This window comes from Scophthalmus maximus, chromosome 2, assembly GCF_022379125.1.
Source record: "Scophthalmus maximus strain ysfricsl-2021 chromosome 2, ASM2237912v1, whole genome shotgun sequence".
Classification (NCBI taxonomy): domain Eukaryota; kingdom Metazoa; phylum Chordata; class Actinopteri; order Pleuronectiformes; family Scophthalmidae; genus Scophthalmus; species Scophthalmus maximus.
In genome coordinates this window covers 19717528-19740203 of record NC_061516.1, presented here as the reverse complement: position 1 = coordinate 19740203, position 22676 = coordinate 19717528, and the positions used below count along the sequence as shown (strand labels likewise).

At 42.9% G+C, this 22676-nt stretch overlaps 1 long non-coding RNA gene across 4 annotated transcripts in view; it reads left to right on the top strand.

The window, feature by feature from the left end:
- Positions 1 to 22676, top strand: part of LOC124849825 — a 222929-nt gene that overhangs the window by 107892 nt on the left and 92361 nt on the right. For all 4 annotated transcript variants that reach the window (XR_007030403.1, XR_007030401.1, XR_007030402.1 and 1 more), the window contains exon 4: positions 16177 to 16315. This is a non-coding gene — a long non-coding RNA (uncharacterized LOC124849825). The remainder of the gene's footprint in view (positions 1 to 16176; positions 16316 to 22676) is intronic.

Below are 22676 nucleotides of genomic sequence, written 5' to 3'. Positions count from 1 at the left end.
TTCCGCACCTATTGCAGAAGGTTGAGACAGCCTAACCAAAACTTACTGGATGAAATGTAAACAATTTCACAAAGACATGAACCTTGGTTTGGACTTTCAGGTGTGAAATCACCCTCAGTCTGTACCAATGGCCAGTAGGACACGTGGTCCGGTTCAAAAGCATCCGCAATGCAGTGCACTACAATTGCAGGGTCCCTGATTTTTATCCTCACAACTTATTATTGAAGAACAAGCATCAGCAGGAGGAGGGTGCGGTGGAGTGGAGTTGGGGTTTGATGGTGAAAGATCCGGACCAGGATGATAAATCTTTTTTTCGAAGTGCTGGCAGATTGCTTAGCCAAAATGGATTGCAGCTGATATGGACCCTAGTTGTTGCAATGAACCATAATGTCTGCGTTATTTCATTTAGTTCCGCTTAATGTACCAGGACTATGGCACCGTCGCATTACCTGGCTTGGAAAATTAATCGGAGGCTCTCCCGGACTCATACATCATGGTTTGAACGTGTTATTCTGGGTTGGAAGTCACATTTTTTAACTTCACAGGCAGAAGGTAGCACTTTAGAGGTTCCGGCCTGACCCTCACCTCATAGTGAAGCATTACTCCTCCTTTTCAGAAGGTTAAACTTTACATTCTGCATGTGGGATCTATCTATTAAAAAAATTCATATTGCTCAAGTGCCACACCAGAAAGTTTTAGCTATTTAACTGGTGATTAAATGTTTGTTTTTTCCCATAAGTTCCTGGCCATCAAAGGTTTCCATTCATTTCGGTATCAGACTCGTGGAACCCACCAGGGTGTTATACTCACTTACAGAGAACATCAAGTTGGTTTTAAGTGTAATCATTACATTATGGTTACAGGATACAGCAACCATAATGTATAGTGTAATGCGATTATCTAAAACATTCAAAAAGGTTTGGTCTTTAAATTTCAGTGAAATTTGGACTTTGGACACTATCAGCTTTATAATGACCCACATTACGAGATGTGGGTGGCAGGGACAAAAATGACCATTGGTGATGACAATTGCTTGTTTTGAAAGATGCAGCATATGGAAGGCCTTCCAATGTCATGACAAACTGCCTAGAATATAATCTATTTCCCTTTGAAACATGGCAATTTATGAATCATCAGGGCCTGACTTCACTTCTACTTGTCTCCTTAAAGACATGTCAAGGCAATAATGTGCGTGTGTATATATGTCATAAAGTAAAAACATTAAAACTTTTCCTGTGGAATGAAGGGAGTCTAATTATTAGTTGAACAAGCGGATGGACATAAACTATGACACTGTGAACCAGCTGAAATCAAAAACTAACCGTGCTAATTAGATGAGATGAATGCGGTAAAGCGAGGAATTACGGAAACTAACTGTAACATCATGTACACTGGTATATGGTCTAATTTTCCATGCAACCGAGTCTCAGGAGACCTCATTAGGCGTCCTGGGACTTGTTCTTCTACAGACCTTCTCTTTCTCGCCATTCCATGAAATGTTGTTGTATGATATGCGATACCCAAACACACACACACACACACACACACACACACACACACACACACACACACACACACACACACACACACACACACACACACACACACACACACACACGTGTATTACATGCATACATTCACACACCATCCTTCCACCTCATCTCCCGTAATGTCCCCTGAGTTTACCCCGGCTTCATGATCCTATATTTCATGGCCTCTACACTGAGCAAGACAATAATGATCTTCTGTTCGGTCTCCTCTGTTCAGATCAATACTTGGTTTACATGTCCACGGCCCAGTGGCTCTGTTAAGAGGCTATACCGCCAATCTAGTGAACTACAGGACCCCTGTGGATGATGCATTTCCCTGTGGTATATCCTGCCTGTCAGGGAGATGACCACAATGTCAGTGCAATATCAAGGGCGATCTTTGTGGAAGAACCGCACTGTCGCTTTGTGTTAGAAACAAAGAAATCCCACTTGTATCTCTTGTAGTGACAGATGCTGATGAGTGGGTTGAAGGAGCAATAAACTTCAATTGCTTCGTGGTCTTTTCTCTATCTTTATTTCAGTCCAGAAGACTGGACTGAGCGATTAGGCTTTGTAACATTTGATCCAAGAAATCAGGATTCAATGGAGGAAAATCTGTGGCTGAATTTCAATTTGTTTTTCCGTTGCTTCAGTTGTACGTTAAAGCATATCTTTTTATTTTTTGCATCGCAGTTCATTTGTTCTTGGTTTCATTTATTTTATTCATTTTCTGCTACTGGACCTTTGCGGCAGATTTGATCGCTCAGTTGTATCAGTCATTTCAGTTGGTATAGTGCCAGAGCAGTGCTGAAATTCACTGCAGCTTTGGAAAGTCTCACAATATATTCAACCCGCATCTCAAATGAATCCCGCGGTTGGGGACACAATGGTCAAACCTTTCTGAGGACATATCGAGCAGATTATTGATTTTTAACGCTTCACTTTATCTTCATCAAATAGCACTGAGACCTGAATGCTCCAAACCAGACAGCTTTGTCCCCCCATTCTCTCTCTCCCACTGTCTATTCCGTCCTCCATCCCACCCCTCCCCCCACTCCCCTCTCCGGTCCTCTCCTGCTCCATCCCACTCTCTCATTGTCTGAATCTCATGGCCGGTACCCAGGGGAGGGTTATTGACATGAACAATGGTGTTTCAACTTTCTGCTGCTGTTGACACACACACACACACACACACACACACACACATTTACTTCTCTTTGTGTTCCATGCGCTGTAGCATTTAGAGGTCAACAAACAAACAAACAAACAGTTTGAACAGTGGAACAACAGTGCAGGCAGTGCACTAACAAAATTCGAAAGTGCTGGATAATAATCAAGAAACATTTATCATCCAGTGTAGAAGTTAAAACTCATACTTTGGGTGATCTCCTTTAAACAAAATAACACAACATGTTAGTCACACACCAACTAACACATACTGACACAGACATTTGGACCCCACTATACTGTATAGCTTACTATATGTTGTTAAATATGGTTTTGCATTTGCTACAACCAATGTGAGTGTGATTTAAAAGGGGGAAAAAACGACTTTGAGTCGTACTGAAAGTCTCCCAAAACATGAATTGTTTGGGGAAAAGAAAGGGAGAAAGAAAAAGGCAAACAAAAGATCAAAAGACTCGCGGAGCGGAAGGAGCTCAAGCATCAGCTACTTCTTAGTCATCACAAAATCATATTTGTTTAGTTCCCCAGTGGAGTCTCAACATTGGAACTGCCTGATATGTTATTTTTATCTTTCCTCAAACAAGGATGTACAGTGTGGGGAATGTGAGATGGTACAAGAGATTCCGGTGAACTGGATTTATGCTCCCTTTGTGGTTTAATTGGCAGAATTTCAACAACAACCTCAAGTAACTTAAGTAAGAAAGTTGTTATGTGTGTGTGAATTACAAGATGAATATGCTATGCTCGGTAGGGCCCTCATGAGGAAGTAGTACCACAAGAAGAGTCAATCTATCTTCATAACATGTTGAATGTGGTCATGCAGAATTATCATGCTTTATAATAAATAATGTAATAATGTAAATAATGTAAAATAAGAAGGTGCCAATAAGATCCCAACATGTATTTTATTAAGCGTCTAGTTAATGGTGAGTGTTACCCCTAAACTTAACCCTGGCCGTTCCATAACCTTAACCAAATGTTTACTTTTGCTACCATGAAGGTGAAGGTCCTAGAACGCCTGCCGCTGGTACAACACAATCTCATGGGCTTGCAGCTCTCCACTTTCAGGATATTTCATGCAATTTATCATGTGCATAATTCAACAGTTAGGGGCTTAGGGGTAAAGTCACAAGGCATAAAATGACACACGAAAAAGGCAAAAATAAATGGGTCGTGATAATACGCAAAAATTGGCGTGTTAGTCATAGGCCATTTGGTGATACCAGGCCGGCTGGTTCAGGGCCCTGGAAAAAGGTCTCATCTGAGCCCCTGATGAGTCAGTCAGAAAACAAGTCACCCGGGCCTGCCGCTGTCCTGAACCCCCCCCCCCCCCCCACCAAAAAAGAAACCCAAACAAACAACATCTTAATCGTAGTGTCATAACGCATCATAACACAACACATGTGGTTATTGTTTGACCCTTCAAAAAAATAAATAAAAAACAACAACGGCTTCCTATTTTCCTTATTTTGTTATCCACAAATAAAACATTTTCTCATTGACGGCCAGGTATTTTAATTATCATACAACTGTCTCTGTCAATTCACATATAGCCAAGGCTCATGACAGCCACTCAGCATATTAGTGGATATGTAGGAGGGGAAAAACATGATTAACGTGAGGAAAAAGACAGGCAAGGATGAAGTTATGAGGTCAATGATTCTCAGTAGTTGGGGGGGAATTTATCACACCCCGAGAGTTTTATCTGCCTGTCATGGTGGTAAGTTCTTTGTGAGTCTACTACACTAAAGGGCATTATAAACAGCAGAATAAGTGCATGCCGTGGTCCATAGCATCTTAATGTGGTATGCTTCACTGGCACATTCATTCCATACTCTGAGGCAGCTTTGCCCGCAAGGCCACAATCATTTCCCTCAGCACTGGAGGACACAACGTGACTCTTATTTTGCAATCTGTGCTTAAAGAAGCATGAAACATCTCATCAACGGAAAATGGCTGGCAGTAGCTCAGATGGTGTGTCATTTTCGTCCTCACTTCCATAACATAGGCTGCCAGAAAAACCTTCACATTTTTTGTGTCAAAAAATGGCTTAAAATTCTAACGCCGTGGGAGTCACGTAAGAATTTTGTCCCTGTCCCCTCTTTGCGCTAGTTATAAATAGAGGTCTACATTACTTCACCCCCCCCCCCACCCCTCGATCTGATGAAGATGAGCGAACAGTCGCCTTTCCAATAAGTTCCATATTGCATGTCAATGAAATCACTTTATAATATTTATTTTTCCCTCGCTCGCAACAATGAGCAAAGTTGATGGGATGATCATGGAGCATGTAGCGCATCAAATGCATTTCTGAGCTGCTATACCCTTTGCGTTTCTAGGGCACAGTCTCACTGACGGTCCTCCTGTTGCAGGCTTGTTGTATAATATGCAATGGTTATACAAAGCATAGTTTACATGGTAGACAGACATCAGGGTCTCTTCAAGCATTTCAATGCAATGCTGATCGACTGTGCGGTGAGGATGGTGGAGAGAGGCTGGTTTATCCAAGGTTCATCGTGGAATATAAAGTCACTTCTTAAGTGAAACAGATATACAGCAACCTTTAAGAAGATAAGGCATGGTCTCAATAATGAAAGGATAAAGGGGAGGAGGAAAGTAAAGTCAAGGACCTCTGTTGACATTCATGAAATGGTTGCAACATGGCTGAAAAAAAGCAGCCATGATGGTTGGAGGGTTGAGGTTGTTCATGGTGACGAAGACATGTCGTCAGGCTCCTGGGGTATTGGAACACAATAGTGTCTGAGAAAGGTTGTTGGGAGGAAGAGTTGCTAGAAGCTGTTGTAAGACTTGTTTTGGGGGGATGCTCTCTAGGTGTTAACTGGGCTTTCAAGGGCGAATGAGAGATGAAGGGAGGATGGAGAGAGAAGGTGAGCTATGTTTGAGCGTGGAGGGAGGGCTGAAGTGAACAGGAATTAGTTCCCACCAAATATTCTTGGACAGTTTGCTCATGTTAGGAAGAGCGATACTATTTAGTTTTTGTCTAGTTACATAAAACCACCCACTGAGATGTGGGTCTGTGTCCTATTTCCGAGCAAAACTGCTCATTAATTGCGAGTATAATGTGCCAAACTGCAAAACCCCCCCTGAGTGCTAAGTTGGGTGTAACAAAATCTACATTTTTCTTGTTGGCAACAAATCCCATAAAAAAACATCAAAACCAAGAATACAATGATCGCCCTCACAAGTAGTGTCTGTTCAGCCAAAGTATCTTATTCCTCTTTCAGAGAGATCCGGATTTCAAAACTATTAAAAACACCTTGATGACCCACAACGTCTGAGTCAATCCTTTGTACCTGCTCACGCTGCTGTGAATACGCCTCCACTCTGTGTTAATCCACAGATGAAAAAATTCCCAATCTACTATTGCCCATAGCAACATTTGCCAAAAACACAGAGCTGAGCTGTTTTGGGAAATGCCTCATTAAAAATCCCACCTCACCTCCACTTGAGCTGGGAGAACAAAGCTAACGTGTGCATCAAGCTTCAGACCAAAGACAGCTACCTGTCAGCTTGGCAGCGTCACGAATTAAAGCTCAGGATGCTTTTTGCGCAGCAAAGAAGAAAGAGGTATTGACAAACGGAGGAAGATTAATAGATGGGGTGGATGGAAGGAAGAGAGGACAGGTAGAGCGTGGATATATCCCCCTTTTGTCTTTTGGATCCTCGCTGCCAGAGTTAAGGGTGTCTTCTGCACTTTTCAACTGTGCTTCCGTATTTATTATTAAAGCGATCAGATGAATCTTTCATGCACAGGAAATTAAAGATCACCACGGAGTACATAAATGAAGGCAGCGATGAAAAGTAAGCCACAGGAAAAGAACGAGGGCCAGGGGGCGGTAAAAGACAGAGAGAGAGCTAAAATGAGAACGTGGAAAACTAAGAGAGACGCGGGATGCGGTGAGGGAGCAGAATGGGCAGTGACGAAGACCATGTGTGAAAAAGAGAAAACGACAAGTGGAGGGACACAGCAAAAGAGAGAGAGGGTGGCGATGAAAGGAAGCACCATGCTGCTGCGGCCTGGTTCACACATCCCCGACAAACGATGGCTAACTTTTCTTCTTTCTGCTCCTTGTTTCACGCACACGTATGAATCAATGGCTATGAGTCACACTGCACTAGGTCATGATTTGGACTGACACGGAATTTGTGTCGTTGGATTATCCCGTTCACAGGCAAAAAATTTGCCCGGTTCAGCATCTGAGTGATCACCTTCGAATCTTAGAAAGCTGGTAATCTAATAATTGATCATTTATTATGTTAAAAATAATAGCAGAATGTCTCACAAATATCGCCTCTCCATCTCTCACCCCAACCGAGGTCGTGGGAGAGTGGGTTTCGCGTTTGATGATGCACTATGCGACATAATAAAAATCAGGCCTTCACGGAATCTGTATGCCACCCAACTGTTGGTTGTCGCATAATTATCTGTCACTTTGGCCTTTCGGCGGGCCTGCCCTCACGCACAGCGAAACCCTTACCGATTGTCCAGAATGTGTAGGCGCGTCTGGTCTTCGATCAGCCCTATTCACGGGCTGGTGCGATGGCGATGCCAAAGCAAACAACTGTAACACAGGGATTCTGGGGTTTACAGCCATATCCTGTCTGGTCAGGTTTGAGCGTACGCTCAGGCAACAAAGGCACTTAGCTTAAGTTGAGAGAAAGATCATGTTTTTTCATTAAATGCAAACGTTGTGTCTGAAATCCCTGAGAACTTGTTCTGTATTATGACCCACCGCTCGTCCCATAACCTTCAAGTGCTCTGAGTGCCTAAGCATAAATGTTTAATCACGCTGTAGTCACTGCAAGTGGATATTGTACCACATGATGGGATATCTTGGCAGAGAACAAATATGCTCCCTGTAAACATTTTGCTAACATGTTCAGCATCATCATATTTGCAACTTGACAAATGTTAACAACACATCCTCATTACATTAATAGAAAACATAATTTGTCAGCAATTATGATTCATTCAAAACGAATTTGCTGTTGCAAACTGGTTCTGCATGAACATCGTTTCTAGGACACAGGGCGGCTGTAACTGTACACACATAGTAAACTTGTATTGTCCTCCAGAGTAGCCCATCTGCTGCCCGGAATCCCCACTGCAACTACCTCAAACCCAAACTCCAATTTCCTTGGAGGGCCCAGAAAATATTTGTTTCAAAGAAAGAAATCAACTATAAAATAAAATCTGATTCAGTGTATGTTTTCTTGTAGAGTTTGGCCGTGTTTATGTGCAAAACATCAAATACCATCCATCTCTAGTTTCTTGAAGGAATATAGACTCTTGCTGGAGAGATCAATCTTACAAACATCGATAGGGAAAAGAAGAGTCATAAATAAATATAGTATTACAAAGCAGAACAGAAGAGGGTGGGAGCGCGAGAGGCAGAAAGTAAGAGAGAGTCATGCAGAAGGATCAGAAAATGGAGAGAGAGACTGAAACGAAAGGAATGGAGGGAGGGATGCACATTCAGCAGAGGAGGAGACTGCGAAATAAAGAGATAACAGAAGAGAGGGACCAATCGGTGCCCATGGGTACCTCCCGGAGGGATCAGGGAGGAACACAGACCGTTAATATCAAGTCTTCAGAATAAAGAAAGATACCGTATAGGAACTTCCATCTCACCCAGCCATGAACCGATAAATTAATACTGCACCATGTTTTTGTTTTTTTTGTTCTTCGTCATAAAATATGATCATAGTCTGTCACATTATGTGACAGCCCACATGAGAGCAAAGGGAGCTCTGTGGAGAGAATCCAGCTCGCCCAGCCACGAGCCCATATATCACAGATCCCATGAAATAACACTGTCCCTAAGTATTGCTCCCTCGGGGAGTTGTCTTTGGAAAAAAGGCAAGCTTCAAAAGCAACAAGCTAGTACATCTTTCAGCTCTAGACACATAAAACATCTCTGTGCACGAGCATTTCTTGAGAGGTTGGTCTCAGTGGACACGTGCCTGGTGCCTGCAGCAGATATGCACCAGTGTGGAGGAGCTCACATCTTTAATTTTGGGTTTTTCTACAATTTCTTCATGGTATTCCTAAATTTATAGGTATTATTAGGTATCATAATAATCATAATTTTTTGCTGTGCTGTGTTCAACTCCCAGAAATGTGCTACGCATTTATGCGTTGGCAAAAAAAAAGTACACCAAAGACAAACATGAGTCGCGAAGTGTTTGGTGGCAATTTTGAATGGTTGTATTGTGAATTTGAGGAATCCAACAATTTGCTGCCTGATTAATCAGACATACCATAAAAAATACCGTGGATGCATGTAAAATATTCTATTCTAAGCGTCCGTGGAGCACAACAAAAATAATGTCTCACTGGTGCAAAGTGACCATGTGCCATTCGAGTCTGAAGGTGTGTGTACGTTTACCCCAGAACAAACTAATTGATGCCAACTTACTAGTCCATCGCTCCACAGAGGCAGAACCAAAGAATTCAAATCACCCAGGTTTGTGTTTGGTCATAGAACCAAACCCTGTGCCCCTGTTGCTGTGGCACATGGCTACCTATATATCCCTGGCAGATGATGAATGAAGAGTCCCTGTCTACGACCTCTCGCAGGACACTCAGTTGGTGGAGAGACCGAGTATGCACTCGCAGCACAGCCAGTACCACCCCTGTGGCCCGGAGAGTGACTTCGTCCCGGTGGCACTGCCTGTGAGAACCCATAGATCTTGATCTACTGAGCAGCGGGGGTATAACAGATGTTTGGGGAGCAGGCCGGAGTTAAGGCCTGAGGGACTTCTGGCAAAGTTGTCGTTAAAGTGTGTCATTTGTCCATTGACATGAGGTCTTTTTCTTTTGCTGCGCCCAGCCTTTAGCAGGGGTTTAATGATCTCAATAGGAAAAATTTGAAATGGTGTCTTTTAATGTTCCTTTTTTTTTGTTTTGTGTCTTGCCTGTGGCTCTCACTTTGAGTCACTTTGTTTAAGTACAGTTTAGAGTGCTGGGGGGAAATGGTGGGTGGGGTGCTGGGGCCAAGACGAAGTGGAGTAGAAGCTACTTATCTGAAGTTTTGCTGTAGCAAGATGGGGGGCAGCATCCCCCTGCTTCACTGAACAGTTGCCAATTATGAGTCCCCCCAGAAATGAGATTTTATTACCAGATATCCACCAACTCAGTGATTATCAGCACGCACAAACAGTTGCTGACAGACAGCAGCATTATCTGCAGAGCTGGCAGTAAACAGACTAAGGAGGAGGCGGGGCTAATTAAAAGTTGTGCCGGTTAGTTTGATGATCATTTACCCGTACGTTATTTCGTATGAGGAAAGTCTCAGTTTACTATTAAGATCCACTAGCCGACGGCCCAAACTATTCCCAATTTCCAGAGCACTTCCTGGATAGTTGCTTGAAGTTAGTTCCCGCCTCGAAACAAAATTGTTTCATCCGTTGCTCCAAGTTGGCATTTTTTATTGCACATCTACAAACAAATATAGTAAAAATCCGTTTTAACATCTAGCTGGCTTACAGATTATCTGTTTGTGAGCATTTGTTATGTAAAAGGTTTACCGACGTTTTTGGTCTAGGATTTTTTAAACAAAGGTTTAATTGCTAAACAGAGGGAATTACATGACAGATTTATAAAGTCGAATTATCTCAAAAACTTCCAAACGACTCCACTTATCAAAATAAATGACTGTGTCACTTGTCTCCTGTGAGCGTTGATTTGAATTTGGTAAACAAGCACAACAACAAAATGATTGTCAAACATCCACAGACTCACAATCAATCTGATACGAGTGATACAAGTTTCATTAAGCATCCCACCTAATGTGACATTTTGGCTGGATCCTAATTGATTCGGGCCTGTTCTGCGTTTTGTGAGACGGAGTAAACGTGAAAATCAAAGGGCCCAGACGGAGCGACGGAGCATCTGCCAAACTGACATTTACTTGACCCACCGTCTCACCAGCCGTAAAGGTCTGTTTGTTTGCTTGCCTGTTTTGTTCTACATTTTGGCATGTTTGTCCGCACAGAACTTTGTGTGTTTCCTTGTGCTGGTCTGTTTTCCGTGTATGCAGACCTCAGGGGTAGAAGAGTATTCAGTGCATGTACGCACATCTTAGCTCCCCCCAAAATTTAGGTGAATGAAGTGCATCAGGGTGCAAATATATGCTGTGTGGATGAAAAGCGTAACGAACAGTGGGTATGAACTTGCTGGGCTGTAATCATATTTGCATTAGGCTCCGGCGTTGCGTTTGGCTTTGGGCTTGCATATCCAATGTACCTGTGGGCGGAATGTTGATGCTACACTGCTTTTAATTTAATTTTGCTCAGCCCCGGTGTACATTGAGACTCGTGAGATAATAGCTGAGGCCACTTGAACGTGCCTGTCTAGAAAAGCCTTGCAGTAACACAGTACTTCACACAGAATACAGGAACTGTGATGGACATTTTTGTAGTCACTTTATGTAAATTGATCCCCCACTTCTCTTTAAATTGAATTCATCATTTCACCTCAAATTCTTTCTTACCTTAGTCTCATGTTGGTTAGGTTCCCCCGTCACTCTCAAACTCCCTCCCTCGGTTCCTTCCATTTTCTCCATCTCTCACCATCGTTCCGCCTCTCTCCTTCCCGCCTCGCTCTCTCTGTGTCTAATGACGTCTCGGCTTCCACCAAACAGCGAGTCCACCAGTATAATGGTCTGAGCCATAACGAGCTCATTTAAAGGAGAGGGACAGAGGGCAGCCATGTTGCTGTTCTGACATGCAGCCATTTAAGAGCAGTCTACTGAGGTGCCTCCACTGTGGGCCCGCTGTCAACCAGACAACTAGCCAGCCAGTCGTCTCCCTCATTTCCCCAGTAGTTTTCCCCGTTCCTAAAGTGCTTTCAACATGGCTGATTTGCTGCCTTTCCGCTCTTCTTCCCTCTGTCAATCACTTTTTTTTCTCCCCCTCCTCTTTCCCGAAACACCCCTCTCGGCACCCCTGCCTCCCATCGGCATCTCCGTCTAAATCTAGCAGCCTCTTGAATACATGTGACGGCAGGTCTCTTAATTGAGGAGCGCACGAGAGCTGTAACATATGGACTTCTTATCATGCCAAACTGGTCTAATGGTCCTCTTATTGCGGGATTAATCTCAGTGGCTCTGTTGTCCATTGGCGAGCCATGAAGTCTCTCATCCATCAGCAGAAAGGAAGGGAGTAAGAAAAGGGGGGGGGGGGGGCTGAGATCGGGGATAACCTCCACAATCTCCTGCAATTACTGAGGGCTCCAGGCCGCCTCTCAAGACTTCCCATTGTTCCTCGATAGTTACCACTGATGGTCGTCTCTTTCCAATTCCGCAATTTTCTACTGCCTAGATATTGGCAGATATTGTGCCGAGGTGTTACTACCTCATTCTCCTTCTGTCTGGTACTGCCGACCTCTGCAGTCTTTATCTCTTCTCCCCGACACTCCCACGCCCCTTGCTATCTCCCTCAGAACTTAATGGGGTTGATTGGTAGATTTTTTTCAAGATACCTGCCTCCGTCATTGGTTTAATGAAGACTGTTCATCATGGAACATGGAGAGGAGCGGACTTATTTCACTCATGTCATCAAAGGCATTTATTTTTAAAAATAACCTGACTTTGGGTAAAGAGCATATGTAACGAACAAGGTTAAAGATGCTTTTGATCCATTTAGGTGCCGTGCCAGGCGTGAGCCAGCATTGTGGCCCCTAAATGGAATTCAGCTGTTTTTAATTATCATTGAAGCAGGATTAAAAAAAAAAAAGCATTTTGATATGTGGAGGCAGTTGTAGACACATCACATCAACATAATCACCTCATGAGCATGATATGGGCATTGTTTTAGCAGACACTCGCTCATTAACACATCCAACAGACGTGACGCAACAGTAATCTGAAGTCACGCATCTGTGAGTGTGAGTCCTACATTCACGCTCCTTTAACTCTGCTTTGGTTTCCTCCAGCTCCTGCGGGAAATATCTGGCTCTGCTAAATGCGCCACTGTATTTACCAGCTAGTTACCAAAGTTGTCTGCCTGCTGTTTGGCGCTCGACAGGTTTGTGTTAGGTGGATTTATTTTCAGCCGCCTGCAGCTGCTGGAAACAAGGTTGATGGGTCGTTGAGACTGAACCAGAAACAGCGAGGGGTGAAGGCCGTGAGACCAAAATGGAAAAGCTAAAAGATACTAAAATACCAATTAGAGCTGAGGTGAGCCTTTGTTTGCCACTACCAGTGACGTGTTTCACAGAGCATGTCGATTTGGTTCATTGATAATAACCCATGATATGAAATGTTGATGATGACTGTTTTAATTACATCTTTCCTTTTTTCTGCTGTGATATAAAAAAGGTCAATGTCATATGACACTCACCTCTGGGAGTCCTGAGCACAGTTTAAAATACAATGAAATACATTATTTAATTATCTTTCTTCTCAGTTATTTAAATTTCAGCGCACACTTTGGTCCTACAAAGCCCGAAGGTCTGGGCTGGATTGAGCGATCCAACAGCAGCGCGAGAGCTGTGTTTACCTGCTAAATGCCACTGACACAGAAGCAAAACTGCTGCCTGCTTGCTTCGTTCACTGTCACTGTTATATAACTGAAACGGAATATATTGTCGCATATTTTTTGATTTGGTGGGTCACGCACTCTCAAAGCCCTGCTCCCGGTGGGGCTGAGCGCAGCGGGCCAGCCTTTCCCCCCAGCGGCAAACGTCTGGATTTGTAGCGGGCATATCGAAAATTGCCAGGACTCAATGAATGTAGCTTGATTTTAGAGAATCCTAATTGTTAATCACAAAAGGCTTTCGTTTGATCTATGAATATACTAATTCATTGACTGCACGACGATCAGACTGATATGTAGGGCATGTGAAGAATTAGATAAACTGTAAACAGTGGGAGGGAGCTTATTTGGTTTTGAATGTTCAAATGAAAGCATTTAGTTCACTGGGATAAAACAAAGCCTACATTTCATATTTTTGACCAACTGAATTTCAATCAAATATAAAATCTTGTTTAATCATTGAGCCCGTAGATCTCTAGGTTTCAGAGTGTGTCATGGGATCCACATTTTGGCTCTCTACTTAAATCTTTTCCTTCCAGCAATCTTCCCACTCCCGTCCCGACCCTCCGACTCTTCATCTCCCAGCAGTCGCTTCTTCCTTTGCAATTTCCCAGCATGGCTTTCAACTCCCCCAGGACTTCCCATTTTCATGGAATTACCTGCACACTTTCTTTTCCATATCTAGCCTCTCTTCTCCGAGTTCCTCTGCCCTCATCTCTACTGCTGGCCATTCCCTTAATCCTCACACCTACTTTCCCGGGCCTTGTCTTGCGCTCCGACTTCCTCTTGTGCCATGACAGGGCGTCCTGTGGTTTTTATTACTTCGACAGCTGCAGTATGATGTCGACCTTCCTCCACCCCCAAGTAAGTCTCTGCTAATAGAGAGACGGAGGAGAGTGCAATGACCAGGACCAGGTGAACCGACCTTGGTCCCAGTGCAGCAGCAGGGGGCACTCTTCAGCCTTCACATCCATTTGTGACTGCCAGCTTGTGTATGAATTAAGTGAGAAGAGGGAGGAAGAACAACAATGCTGCAGTTTTGTGTCCATCATTTTTGTGTGTGTGTGTGTGTCTTGTGTGTGTTCATGGATGGTAAGTCTGTGTCCTTTGCTGTACATGAGAAAAGGGCAAAAGCTTAGTGGGGGAAAGGGGAAGATGGCTGTTGAGCTCTCATTAATATGTATAACCCGCTGTGTGTGTGTGTGTGTGTGTGTGTGTGTGTGTGTGCGTGTGTTTGTGTGTGTGTGCATAGACATGCATGACTTGGGGTGTATGTGATCTCAGTACTTGATTACGTGTCTGTCTGAGTGATGGCACCTAAGGTCGTGTTAGAAACTGTGGTGAAGTCAAGCTTGTGTAAATTTAATTAAGAAATATTCACTTTAAGGCCAAATTACACATGGGGGGGTCTATTTGTAAGACTTGTGTCCACATCTAAGTGATAGAAGGGTTTTTTGTTTCAAGAATGAATGTGGTTTCTTTTTTTAAAATCTTAAACAAGCAGCATATGACCATAGTTTACGTTGGTCTTTGGTTTTGTGCTAGACTCCTCTTTATCGATTCAAAACAATAATAATCTACATGCGCTGCCACATGTAGATGAAAGGAAAAGTATTTTTTGCGCAGCATCACTGATTGTGAGTGACACCAGTATCTTGAATGCACCTTTGTTAAATAATCCATTTCTGCCTTGATCAGACCAATGCATCCAGTCTGCCATTTTGACTCAAATGAATCTGTACCCTCATATTTCGTATTCCAGCGGTTTGAAGTGATTGACGGATTACATTGAACAATCGGACAGTTTGGCAGATCACACTTCTGGTTGAAGTAGTTTTCTAGAGGAAGGCCAGATCCTTCAACTGGATTGAAATTCAAAGCATGTCAGACTGACGGCTTGGAATTATCCCTATGCAGTTTATCCTGGAATTGATTACCAGTCCCATTTGGACTGAACTTCGAGAAGCCAAAACTCGAGGCCAAAGAAGAAGATTAAAAAAGCAATCAGTGTGCTTGAGAAGGTACAAACTGCATCATAATTTACTATTCAATATTGTTTGATTAGCTTCATAATATAGCTGACAATAGCTAAAAACAGTTCCAGTGTAAATCAAACCCCTCTCTAGAAATGGATGAGCAACCCAAAATATACAATATTGTTTGGGAGGCTTTTTCCGAAATTGAGAAAGTTTTTAAACCCCAGCAGCTCAGTTGTCTTGTTTCAGACATTTTCTTTATGGTAACAAGTTCATGATGATGAGAAATAAAAGACAATGGGATACTTTTACCTTGACATTAAAGACCTGCTCCCCCTCAGCTTTCCCCGGTATGAAACTCAATATGACATAAAATGAATCCCAAAAAAGTGCGCCCTTCAGCTATTGCACCAAAAATAATAATAATTATGTCACAAAGCCACCGATCCCTTGACTCCATCAAGATGCCGTCTTATCATCGTGATTTCAGACGTTTGCGATTCCGCTTCGGCTTTCACGTGTACATTTTATCGCACTTACTGAGGCTGCATGTCTTCGCTCCATTAATTTGGGGAATGAATTAGTCTCATCATTATCAGGTTCATCACTTTTTAAGGCCTCATCATTACACCGGGGGAGCCTCTCATTGTGGCGTGATCACGGTGTTTCCCAACTACTACAATTTAATGGCTGTTAGGAAATGCTCTTGTGGAAAAAAAACACATACTGTAAGAGCTACTGCTGACACAAAACTGTACGTGAATTCTCTGTGCTTCTTATGCAGTATCTTGCACGTGCCACCTTTGCAAACACTAGCACATAGGATAGGATATAAATGCTTGTGTATGTGGTATAAACACATATTGTATGGACATGTGTGCTTGACCACATATGGATTCATGTGCCTTTACCTCTCTTTTTTTCAGTGACCCATACACCTGCCAACTTGAGCTGCAACATGTTTTCTCACAGAGGGACTCCATGCAACATCCGTGCCTCTTGCGGTTCCCGATGGAAGAGTTTAGCATGAGGTAACCGGTCATCCATCGGTCAGATCCATCATGCGTAAGTTATTTTGCATTGCAAACCTCATGTTAACATCACAGTATGCCACTGTGGCAATTTAAAGGCACAATCAAGTGCTTCAAATCTTCACAGAGATATGAAATGACCACTTTTTACTGAACATAAGTGAAAAACTGGTTTTTTTTCTTTGTTTCTTTTTTTGCCATTAAAGCAATCTCTATTATACACACTATTAGTCTGTACTTCGTATTGAACATAACCTTTATGCTTTGGAAAATTAGAGGAAACATGCATCACAGGGCACAGAAGCCATTGATTATAGTCAGCCGGCTCAATACTGTTTTCTGAGCAGAAGAGAGAGTAATATATACCCCCAGCATAGGTGACAGGTAGGCCGGGTTGTAAGCCTCACAATTCCATACTGAAAAGGTCATCGACTCGATAATAAGCAGTGGAACCATCAACAGGATTATCCTGACAAAGTATCCTCCAGCAAAACATCCTCAGCCGATGTTTGTCTTGTGGGATCATAAAGTGGGCAATCACAGTCTTAGTAGTTCAATATTTCACTTTCCAGACTCAAACTTTCTCTCCCTGTCCAATCGACATGAACCAACTCTCGTAACTTTTGTCCCTTGAAACCCTTCAGCTACCACCTGCATTATTTGTGCGATGCTCTATCATTCATGATCACACAGGGGAATGTGCCAGATCAAAAGTGGCAATGAATAATATGAATAAAAAAAAGGCTTTTATCATTTCTGTGAACCCTGCTCACCTCAAGAAGTTCAGTATGTGCAGTTTGGGTCCCATTTGTGTGCATACAGATGCCTGAGCTAAGGCCAGCCGATCGATTTTTAGAGGTACGACTTGCTGGTCAATGAACCATGTTGTGTTGTGTTCCAGCCCGACTTTTTCACCCAACTCGGTGACCTTCACTAACCCCCGAGGTAACTGTCAACCTGCAACCCCTTATTTGCTCCTGAGCTGCTCAGCAGACAATGTAGGTAAATGCCAGACACTGCTGTAGGTCGCAAGAGTGTGCTTCACGCAGTTGGGTCCCCGTGCTTGGCAGGTAGGGCAGTGAAATGCATTATTGATAGTGTTTGAGGTATGCAGAGCAAAGCAAGAAACCTCTTTGATCCCGCACAGACGCCGTGTCGCCCGCAATCTCCCTCAGATTCAGTCGTGTGCGCAGAGCGCCTGGGAGGCAAGAGCCACAAATTTCTCCTTGATCACTTCGCCCTTTATCTTTTTTTTTTTCTTCCCTTTCTGTCTTCCTTTTCTCTCTCTCTTCAAGAGATACTGCCCAAGGAACAATCATTTTGGAATTTGTCTTTCTCTGTCATTGGGAAAGAGGGGAGAGAGCGGGAGAGAGGGAGACTGAGAAGAGAAGAAATAAGCCATTATGATTCCTCCGGTAATTGCCGAACGATTGAAAATTGAACAGGGGAATTTGTTGCCAATTAAGTGTATATACATAAGGTACTCATACCACCCGAATTGAATTTACATGCAGAGCGATGCAGCGTGTGTTGGAACAGGGGACGTAATTGCAAAAAACACAGCCAAGAGAGTTATGCAAATGGTGCTCATTTCACCACAAATTTGAAGCGACTTTGCCTGTATCCATATTCATACAATGCCTCAATAACTTAACCATAAGGTACACTACTGTAATTGCTGTGTTTCCAGCACTTATGTGGAAGAAATGAATGCCCCTCAAGGCAATACACACAAACTGCTCAAAACTGGCCGGTCGGATATTTCTAACCCTATTTTGAAGGACTAATGTTATTGTTGGTTTTTGGACAGATAAAAATAAATAAATAATACTGCCTGTGCCTATTATCACAGTCATAGACACAAACTTGTCTATAAAGTGAGATTAGGAAGGTCGATCTGTGTGTTTTACCCACAGGTATGCCGCAGTGAAGAGATCAGGCTTATCCTTTGTGACACTCACTTTTAAGTCCTTTTCAAAACCTGGGTGGTTCAATTTACCACCGCCCCCCCCCCCCCCCCCCCCCCCCCCCCTTTCAAACCCACTCCAATAGCACTCACCCATACTCTGACAAACACACACCCACATGCCCACACATCTGATAGGTTGTTGGACCAACCATTGACCTTCACTTTGCAATCTCTGAGGTCGATCAGTAGGCCATTCTTCCATGTAATGTTTACATCTCTGTGGGCTATGTGGCCACAATGGGGAGATTGCCTTTGGTCAACAACCTGTGTCCACAACGGTCATTTTCGCTGGCTCGGCCCAAGAGGCGGGAGGGAGGGAGGGGGGTGGGAACCATCAAAAGCGGCACAGCCCCGCGTCACTTTCCTCTGCCTGTGAAAAGGAGAGTGACATTAGAGTCAAGGGGACAAACTGATGAACCTTGTTCTGCTCTTGGTTTTCTCACACATTCAAGGTTTGACATCACTCGTGTGTCAATCTGTCGGTGCATCCTTGTGAAAATGGCAACTGGAGCACAAAACGTGAGAGAAAATTGATATTAAAACAGGTTTCGCATGGAAAATAGATGAGTTTAGTGCATTCTGCTTTATTCATGAGAAAATATCAATTTTAAAGGTGATTGCTTAATAAGGAGTTAATTTGAATAATTTGTGCATGCCATTTGTGTTTCAGTTGATACTTAAATATTAATTGATGAGTGATACTAGTTATCCTAATTTTCTAATTAACATAACTGTTTTTGTATTAAATCATTGTGCATATCTAGCACCGTGCCTCTCGACGTGGGCGTATTGTTATAGTCTATTTTATTCACCTGATTACAAGCACTCCTTGATTTTCCATGAGACACCTGAGACTAATATGTGAAACTGGAGGTTTTCAAATACTTCCCCTGTGTTCCTGAGCGATGACACCTCTTCAGCTTTGGAAGAGGCATGTGATCAGACAACGGGCTATTGCCCGTCTTTGAATATTCATCTTTTTTTTGTTTTTGTTACATCGTAAGGAAATGAAAGAATGCTTTTGAAGCAAGTGGTTAGGGGAAGAAACAAAAGCGAATATGTCGGTCGGCCCCTGTGATTGTATTATTCTTGAAAAAAATCATTAATCATTTAAACTAGTGAAAGTTAAAATAGTTAAATATTTAAATGCTCCAAAATTTTACAAATAAAGAAAATGAAGCAGGAGCTGCCAGTCCCCTTCATATTTGAAAAGCAAATCATTACAATTCCAGTTTATATAAGCTTGATGATACGAATGTTTTCAAATTGTGTGGTTCAGTTCAGCTCAGTCCATACGTCGATAGGGATGTGTTAATTAATCCATGATTAGGTGAAAATCTGAAGGCGCGTCTGTTTCATTGTTTTAAGGGAAATCCTCCCAAATCCTCTGAAGTCTGTTTGTTCTGTTTCTTATTAATATCAACCCAACACATTTCATTACATAACAGTCGCCCTAATCAGACCCTGCTAATGCTGCCATTTGTGGCAACAGTGTACTGCCTCTGATAAGAGTGACCACAATCGTAGACAAATGCAAAAATTTGCAGAGCGCTCGGAACAGATGAGTCATGCAACGAAAGGACAGCGCTGTCTGAATGTGTAGTTAGTTAGTGTGTATGTACTGTGTATAAATGCATGTGTGCAATTATATATTTCTTTTGATTTGGGATTTTGGCTGCCGTTGTGACTAATGAGTGTACTGCAGATGACTTTTGACTGCAAAGAAAAAGCTAATGGAGATCAGGGGTAAAAAAACAAAAAATAAAAGGCCTAAGAGGACAAAATCTCAAATGTATGCATGAATGGCAAATGTGTGTTTGAGTGTGAGAGATGACAGTCTGCCTGTCGATCCACAGGGACTGGACGGAGAGCAGGTGTACTGCTCTGTCCTGTAGCCGTGCCAGGACACACAGCCACACTTTGCCAGCGATGTCCACCTCTCCCTCTCCCTGCATCTCCCCTTATGTCTCTCTTATCGTCCCAACCTTCCTTTCAACCTCCTTTACTTCCCAATTCATATCCACTCCATATCTTGTTCTTTTCCCCTCTTTCTGCTTTCATTCACCTCTCCTCCCCCTAAATGAGCTAAATGCCGCGGCAACCCATTTCCTTCTCCATTCGCACTGTGCCCAAACGTCCTGGCGACATTTCACATTTGCGAGGAACCCTAGTGTTATTATTTTTTACATGATTTCCTAGTAATAGGTCTCAAGAGCAACCAGAGAGCAGGAAGACAGAATCATGACCCCAGTTTGAACCTGTTATAGAAATAACGTGTACCTGCGCACGACCCTGCTGTAAACTATTAGTTATTCGCTATTTACTGTAAACACCATTAACTTGTCACCTAATAAATGTCATTACAGCAAGAAATATGCAGCTGACACAAACATATTTTGAATTTTGATTAATACACATAAATGTCAGCCTATGCAGTGTCCTGGATGCATCAAGCAAATTATGCGGTGTCTAAGCATGAGCTCCACTGAAAATACCAATTTTGATAATGAAACCATATTTTGCTATTTACATTTCATTTTATTCATTTCTAGCTTATGAATACTCATAATGTGTTTCTGTACAAAAACATTATTCCCTAATGAGAGTGGCTTGGCGGCACGCCCTCCCTCTAATATATCTTAATTATTTATTTTCTTACTGCCAAGTGAGACAATAAAAGTAATCATTTTCAGGAACAGCATCAATATCAGTGCATGGAAACACTAAGCCCTGACTGAGACAACCTGACTTTCATATTTTCTCTCCAACTTTGTCTTGCCATCCAAGCTCCACCCCTTTAATACCACCTCCCTGAGGTCCCTGTTGTCTACGGAGCTCCCCCACATATATTAAAACCTTCCAACAGTCACAGCCACCTGGTTTATAGCCTCACTCTATCTTCACCACATGTCATCAAACACGCACGCACGCACGCACGCACACGCACGCACACGCACGCACGCACACACACACACACACACGGACACACATATTCATTTAGCCACACAAGGTAGGCCCCGGAATCTAATCAAACCTTCTCTCTGCATTCAACCTCTGCTTCACTCATTTTTCATCAGCCATACACACACACACACACACACACACACACACCTTCCACCACATCAAACATTCACTTAAATAACTTACTATCTGGCATCCTTTGGCCATTAAACAATTCATATCTCACTATTGCTCACCTCGGAGAGTGACAGACCCATTAGATTATACTGTCTGTGGCATTGGTATTGTGGTCAGGGGTTCCCAGGCACCTCAAGAAATAAATGCAAAATTAGCTAATAATGCAGCAAACATCACCAGTCAGTTCAAATAAACATCTATTTTGATTGTATATCATTAGATTCTCACTCATTAGATGCACTGCTTCCTTTTCCCCCAGTGGCCTCAGGTTCATTCATTAATTCATTCAGAAGCAACCGATTGCACTTCTCACAAGCAACACTATGCAACATCCTTCCAAACAGACTCTTTACTGTCTCTACTAGGTCTAAATGAAGTGATTTGCCATCGAGAAAACTCAGATTTCCCACTGTTTTGATCATCCAGTGATCACCAACAAATGTATCCAGCACTGATATTTTATATCATCAAGTTTTACCAGTCAAAATCAACCTGGTGTTACAGGAAAAAAATAAATAGCAAATACACACTTGTCACTTCTATTTTCCGTCATATACTTCTTTGTGTTCTGCCGGCAACTGGATGGCTAACTCGCTTTGCAGTCGTCATTTTTGCTGCAAATTTGAGGGGTGATGGATTTTGAAAGCTAGTAACACACACACACACACACACACACACACACACACACACACACACACACACACACACTACGCTGCGAAAAAAGGGAAGGGAGTCCGCCAACGGGAGGATTAATCAAGTGGCTGACATCTGTGAAGCTCGGCCACAGTAGTAGTGGTCACAAGAGGCCGTGATCAAAGCTCGCCAATCGTAATGTCCGTCCCCGTCTCTGCCGCGGTGCTGCCCACACACGTGGGGTAATTGGTCAAATGCGGGACGTTAGATGGATTCACAGAAATGGGCCTTTGATCTTGCTGCGAAATGACCCGTTTTGTCTGCTTTGAATATGGCCTGCAGAGTGTAGAATGTGAAATGTTGCTCGTGCCCAAGGCGTATTACAACGCGGGTGTGCCCATGTGTGCATGTGTGCGTCTGAATAAGTGAGCCTGTTTACGGACTGTGCATGTGGATTGTATGTATCGCTGTCTCTGGCATACAGCTGCCCTTTTGATCTGTTTGTGTCTGTTTTGTTTTTTTCTTCTTCTTTTCATATTTGTTTGTGCTCTTGTGGTTTCAGGGATGAATAAATGGATGGACACAGTCCCGTGGGCACTGCTTTATTACTTCTGGTTCATTGTGCAGCATAAACAAGTTTGACAGCTTGATTCCA